The sequence below is a fragment of the Amblyomma mixtum genome, chromosome 7 (assembly GCF_055824585.1).
Source record: "Amblyomma mixtum isolate Tamu chromosome 7, ASM5582458v1, whole genome shotgun sequence".
Lineage (NCBI taxonomy): Eukaryota > Metazoa > Arthropoda > Arachnida > Ixodida > Ixodidae > Amblyomma > Amblyomma mixtum.
The window spans coordinates 146,677,342-146,684,336 of NC_143018.1; positions in this window are offsets into that span (position 1 = coordinate 146,677,342).

The window sequence follows — 6,995 nt, forward strand, 5'->3', positions numbered from 1 at the left end:
GTAGCAGGGGGCGGCAGAAAATTAGGTGGGCGGATGAGATTAAGAAATTTGCGGGAATATGGTGGCCGCGGCTGGCGAAGGACAGCGTTAATTGGAGAGACATGGGAGAGGCCTTTGCCCTGCAGTTGGCGTATAGTTAGGCTGATGATGATGATGATGAGCTTGCTGCGTTGTCCTTGAGCTGAACCGCTTTCGTTAGCCTCCACTTTTCTGCCCCATAGGTGAGCACCGATAAGATGCAGCTATTTCGTATCTTTCTATTGGGGGATATTGGTAAACTGCCATTCAAGATCTGAGAAAACGTGCCATATGCGCTCACCCACATCCTTATTCACCTTGTTATTTCCGAGCCATGATCTGGATTAGCGATCTCTACCTGCCCTAAGAAGACGTATTCCCTTACCTTTTTCCTGCACCTCGCTACCAGTTGTGAACTGCTATTCCCTTGCGAGACTGTTTGGCATTACTGTGGTTTCCTGCATGTTAATTTTTCGACACACCTTTCCACTCTACCTGCCTAACTCATTGATCATGCCTTGTAATTAATCTGCTCTGTGGCTTAGCAAGGCAAAGTCATCAGCGAATCGCAAATTATTTAGGTATTCTCTGTTAAGACTTATCCTGAAATTCTCCCAATCCAGGCCGTGGAACACCTACTGTAAACAGGGGGTGAATGGCATTGGTGAGGTCCTGTCACCTGCCTGACTCCCTTTATTGGAATTTTATTGCCGACTTTATGGAGGAATATGATAGCTGTGCAATCGTTATAGGTATTTTCCAGTATTTCACGTATTACTCATCTAAACTCTGATTCCGCTGATTCCGCAATGCCTGTATGGCTGCTGAAGTTTCCATTAAGTCAAAGGCTTTCTATTAATCAATGAAAGCTGTATCCAGGGCTTGTTAAATTGTGAGCATTTCTCTATCACCTGATTTATTGCGTGAATATGGTCAATTGTCGAGTATCCTTTACAAAAGCTTGCCTGATCATTTTGTTGATCGAGGTCTGAGGTTGTCTGACTTTATTAGCGATTACCTTTGCAAATACTTTGTAGGCAACAGACAATAATCTGATCGGTGTGTGATTCCTCAAGTCCTTGACGTCTCCTTTCTTATGAATTAAGATAATGTTAGCGTTTTTCCAAGCTCTAGGTACGCTCGAGGTCACAAGGCATTGCGTATACAGGGTGGCTAGTTTTTCTAGCACAATCTCTCGTCCATGCTTCATTAAATCTGCGGTTACCTGATCCTCAGCAGCTGCTTTCCCCCTTTGCGGTGTTCCTAATGTCTTCGTTACTTCCTCTTTAATTACTGGCGGGATGTCCCGTTGCTGTGTCCTACTGCCTCTCTCATTAATGTTTTGATTGGCTACTGCATAGACTTGTGTAAAACTCTTCGCCTACTTTACCTATCGTGTCCATTTTGCTGATGACATTGCCCTCTTTGTCTCTTATACATGTGGTTTTTACTGACGCCTGGTTTCTTCTTCACGGCTTTTAAGCTACCTTCCTTCATTAGAGCATGCTCCATTGTCTTTATATTAAACTGCCTTATTTCGGCGACCATGCGCTCATTAATTTTGACAGCTCTGCCAGTTCAATTCTGCCTGTACTGTTAGAAGCTTTAATGGTTTGGCGTTTCTTCATCAGATATTTCGTCTGCTGAGATAGCTTGTCTGTATCCTGCCTAACCATCCTACAGCCTACCACGATGGACTCCGTAATGGTACATGTTAGATTATCGTTCATTGCTTGAACATTAAAATCACCTTCCTCAGCTATAGCCGATTATCAGTTTTGCAGCGATGTTCAGGATTCCTCTACTTTCTCTATAACCGCTAACTTCTTAATGGGCTTGTACTTCACTAGATTTTTCCGTTCCCTCTTCAAGTCTAAGCTAATCCGAGACCTTACTATTCTGTGTTCGCTACAACGCACCTTTCCGAGGACATCTACATCCTGCACAATACCAGGGTGAGCGCCTAGTGTGATGCCTGTTTTAAGGCGAAAGACTGTCGTGACCAAGACGTGTTAGCAAATCTGTCCGCGTTTAAGATTGGTCGAAATGGTCGTGACGTCACTGCGCGCGAATTTTGACGGATGTCCACCGAAATATGTGAGACAGTTACTGCGCAATTTTCTTTCCTCAAATACAATTTTTGACTGGTGTCCACCGAGATATGCGAGACAGTTACTGCGTAATTTCCTTTCCTGAAATAAAATTTTCATTTTCTTCATTACGGCCACTCTTTTTCTTTCTTCTTTCGCTTCCACTTCCTCCCTTCCTGTACGGTGCGGTTCAGGTGTCCGCCGAGATGACAGAGGATTACTGCGCCATTTGTTTTCCTCAAAAAGCGTTGCGTGCAAAGGGCAACGCATCGCGCCGAACGGGCGGTGGCGTTCCGTGGACTCCCTGGCAGCGCTACAACACGCTGTAGCGTTCCACTCCTAAATTCATATTGCAGCGAAGAAGCACACACACACACAGAGCAGGAACACGCAAAAAACACGACGAATGCTGCACTCACAACTGGTTTACTCGTGGTGGTGGTGAAAATATTTTAATGAAATGGTTTAGGAGGTTGTAGCGGTGGTTGGAGCTCTCAGTCCGGAACCCAATTGGCGTAGGCTGCTGTCCGGGCTCTTTCGATGAGTTGCTTTTGACTCTTTTCGTCCGAGCTGGACAGAGCTGCCTCCCACCCCTCCTGCGTTGGCTGGTTATTAATAGTGATCGCCTGATTTCGTTGACAGGCCCATACCATATGGTACAGGTCCGCCTTCTCCCCGCAGAATTTGCATTGTGAGTCAAATCACCAGCGGTACTTCAGTGCAGCGGGCGAGGTCACTTTCAACCTCAATCTACTTTCTGTGAGTCAAATGACTCCGGGTCTATGGTATGTAGTCTTCGTGGGTTGTTGTAAGTGTTGGTCCGTAGCTTTCGGAGGTGTTGTTCCTCCCCTTTATCTAGTGTCTTAGCCGGCGGAGGGTAGACCCGACGGGATAATCTTAAGTGCTGAAGTATGTCATTGTAATTTAGTAGTTGGCTAGGAGGTTCCATGCCATCCGCACTGGGTGCCCGGAGGAGAAATGCTCGGGCTGAGGCATGTGCGCTCTCGTTCCCTGGGATGCCCTGGTGACCTGGTACCCATATTAAGTGTTTGTGTGTGGGTTGGTAGCCACGGATGTAGCTATCTTGCAGGATTTTAGCTGCTAGCGGTGCGACCCTTCCCCTGAGGTAATTGCGATACGCTGTCTGTGAATCTGTGAGAATGTATATTGAGCTAGTGTGTGTTGCAGCTAGAGCAATAGCCACTTCTTCCGCAGCCAGTATGTCCTGGCTAGCCAGTACTAGTCCGTCGACTGTTGTATTTTGGTGCACGACCGCGACGGCCGTCATTCCCTGCTCGGGACCCGCAGCATCGACATAGAACACGCCCTCGCGCCCGCCGTAGTGTCTTTTCATGGCTTCGGCTCGTGCTTGTCGTCTTGACTGGTGAAAATCAGGGTGCATATTCCTGGGTAGTGGAGCTGCCTTGAATTGTCCTCTCCATGAGGCTGGGATGTCGGTTTTGGTGTCTAGCTGTCGGGGGTAATTGATGTTTAAATCACTCAGGACTTGTCGGCCAGTTCGAGTTGTGGAGAGCCGTACCACCTGCGCCGTAAGGTGTGCCTCTATCAGCTCATCGATCGTGTTGTGCACACCCAGTCGCAAGAGCCGGTCCGTCGATGTCGCAAGAGGGAGTTCCAGGGCCTTCTTGTAGGCAGTTCTGATTATGATGTCGAGGTTTTTGATGTCACGCTTCTTAAGGCGGAGGTAGGGCGCTACGTAGACGACGCGGCTTGCAACGAAAGCCTGCACCAGTCGCAGAGTATCGTCTTATCGCATCCCTGATTTGCGCGTCGTTATCCTGGCGATCATCCTGGCGACTTGCTCGCTCACGATCCGTACTTTCTGGAGGGCAAGAAGGTTGTTGCCGTTGTTATTTATGTACAGACCCAGTACCTTCAAGGTCTGAACTTCCTTGATGGGTGAGTTGTCTACGCGGATATTGATGGTGTCTTGATTCTTGCGTTGACGGAAGACTATGAGTTCGGATCTTTCGAGTGAGCACGTTAGTCCACACGCCCGGGCATACTTTTGAACTGTTGTCGCCGCTGTTTGTAGTTGTTCTTCAATCATTCCCATACTTCCCGTGGTTGTCCAGATGGTTATATCATCAGCGTACAGGGCGTGGCGTATGCCCTGTACCTGATTGAGAAGAGGTGAGAGATTTAGGAGCGCAATGTTGAAGAGAAGTGGTGATAGTACTGCCCCTTGCGGAGTGCCTCTAGTGCCCATCTTCACTTGCGTTGTGTGTTTTGTGCCGGTGCTGATGTTGACGGTTCTGTCCGTAAGGAAATCGCAGATGTACGAGTAGACTCGCTGTCCGCAGTTCATGCTGTGGAGGTTTTTGAGGATTGTGGAGTGTTTGACATTGTCAAACGCTCCCTTGAGGTCAAGTGCTAGAAGCGCTCGGTTACTGTTTGTGCGTGCGGGATCAATGACTTCGCGTTTTATTTGCAGAAGCACATCATGGGTGGACAAGTGTGCCCGGAATCCAAACATCGTGTGTGGCAGTAGCTCACTGTCCTCAAGATAATTGGAGAGACGCGTGTGGACTGCCTTTTTCATGAGTTTTCCTGCGCACGACGTGAGGGATATGGGGTGCAGGTTTTCGATGCTTATTTTCTTGCCGGGTTTGGGAATAAAGTGTACATTGGCTGTTTTCCATGCTTGTGGAATGGTGCCGGTACGCCAACATTCGTTTATGTAATCCGTGAGTTGCTGCAGAGCCTCCGTGCCGAGGTTGGCCAGAGGTCCGACAGTAATTTTTTCTTGTCCCGGGGCTGTGCCTCGGCGCATATCTCCTAGTGCTGCAATGATTTCCTCCAAAGTGAAATCTCTGTCTACGTCTTCGTTCGGTTCCCCACGGTACTCCTTATTGTAGGGTTGTGGGTCTCGCGCGGTGCAGATATTGCGACGCGTGAGTTCATCCACGAGTTCATGATCCGTGCCTTGAAAGCTGTGTAGGGCTCGATGCAAATTTCTGTGTTGTTCACTCTTCGCTTTCGGAGGGTCAATTAGGCATCGCAGAAGGTTCCATGTAGCCTTGGTGTCTAGGCGGCCTTTGAGGGATTCGCACTTCGTTAGCCAATTGGTGCGAGCGAGGTCCCATGCGTATTGGTCTGCTTGAATAGCGGCTATTCGAAGTCTTAGTTTCCGATTGTGTCTTTGTTTTTTCCACCGTTTTATAAGACTACGTCTTGCTTCCCAAAGGTGTAGGAGGTGGTTGTCAACAGCTGGGTGGTCCTCCGTGGTGGCGATAGACTTTGTGAGCTTTTCTTTAAGGTGGAGAATGGAAGCCGCCCAATCTTCGTAGCTGGTTATTTGTTCGGATGTGGTTAGTTTGGTGCCCTTCCTGAATGTCTCCCAGTCTGTAATTCTGGCTTGCCCTCGTGGTTTGCTGTGCTTGTTGCTTTCGAAGATGGTCTGCAGCACGTAGTGATCGCTGCCTAGGGTCTCTCCTGTATTGAGCCACTCATAGTTGCGGGCAATGCGGACGAGCGTGAGGTCGGGGGAAGTATCCCGCGTTACGCTGGTGCCGACTCCCGTCGGGTGCTGCGGGTCCGTGAGTAGGGTCAGGGCCATGTCAGCGATGGCAGATGCTAGTTTTCTGCCTTTCGTGTCTTCCCTGGGGTATCCCCAGGGAAGACACGAATTATAGAATATAGAAGCATTAAAGTCGCCAACTATAGCTAGGGGAGCTTTTTGGGCTTCTCTTAGGGCTTTAAGAATGATCACGTCGAAGGCTACGCGGTGCTGTTTGGGGCGACTAGTATATATATATTGAGTATATAGGTACCCTTGCTGTTTCTGTGCTGTGGCAGTATTTTTATAAAGGTATATTCAATGTCACTGTCTAGATTAAGGTCTACAGTGATTGCCGTGCATGATTTGTGGACCAGGATGTATGTCGAGGGATTTGTTTGATGTGTTGAGTATCCTCTGATCTTAGCCTCCATATTCACTTCTTGCAGGGCTATTATTTGCGGCGTATTGGGATGAGAGTCTATGTATTGCTGTAATGTTTCCCTCTTCCGTTTTAGGCCCCTGCAGTTCCACTGTAGGATGATAAGTTTGTCTGCGTTGTGGAGCCATGCTGAACAGTAGAATCGTGGGTCTCATCATGTGGTGCGCACTCAGGTTGTAAATCTCAGTGCTTAGCAGGCGACGAGTTCCCATTTTACCCTGTAGCTTTGTGCCCTTGTGAGAAACATCTGATAATTCCTGAGGTTTGCGGTCAATTCTAATCTCTTGCGCTTGCATCCTTATTAGAACTGGTTCGAGGTTTTCCATCATGGGTTTAATAACTGATTCGAACATGCTTTTGATTGTCGTCTCGATCATAACTTGTAATTTATTTTCAATGAGGTCTTGAATTGTTTTTTCCAAGCGAGTGATGCGTTCCTGGGTTTGGGGGTGCTCTTTATATTGCGGCTTTAGTGCCTGCGGTGGTGGTGCCGGCGGAGTTGGCGCCTGGTGTGGCGCGTCTGGTGTAGTTGCTTGCCTCTCGGGGGCGCTAGTATATAACTGGTGTGCAGACGGAGGGGTTAGCTCTGCCTTATCTTCTTCCATCGGACATGCCTGTTGCGTCGATGGAGGTAATGTGTTGTTTGGATTGACTGCGATGCCTAACTGCTGTTTCAATGTGCTATTTTCTGATTTTAGTTGTTCAATCTCTGCTTTAAGTCGTTTGTAAGCCAACGCTTCGGGGGAGGAGGCAGTTACATCTGCCCAGCTCAACTTGCTGCCGTTGCGCTGCTCCTTGTTATGGGGTCCTGTTGTCTTCTCGGCTGGACGACTGCCGTTGTTGTGCGACACCTTGTCGGTAGTCCCAGGTCCTTTGCTTGAAGAGCGTGAGCCGGGTGGTGCTGAGTTGTTGCTGGAGGACTGGG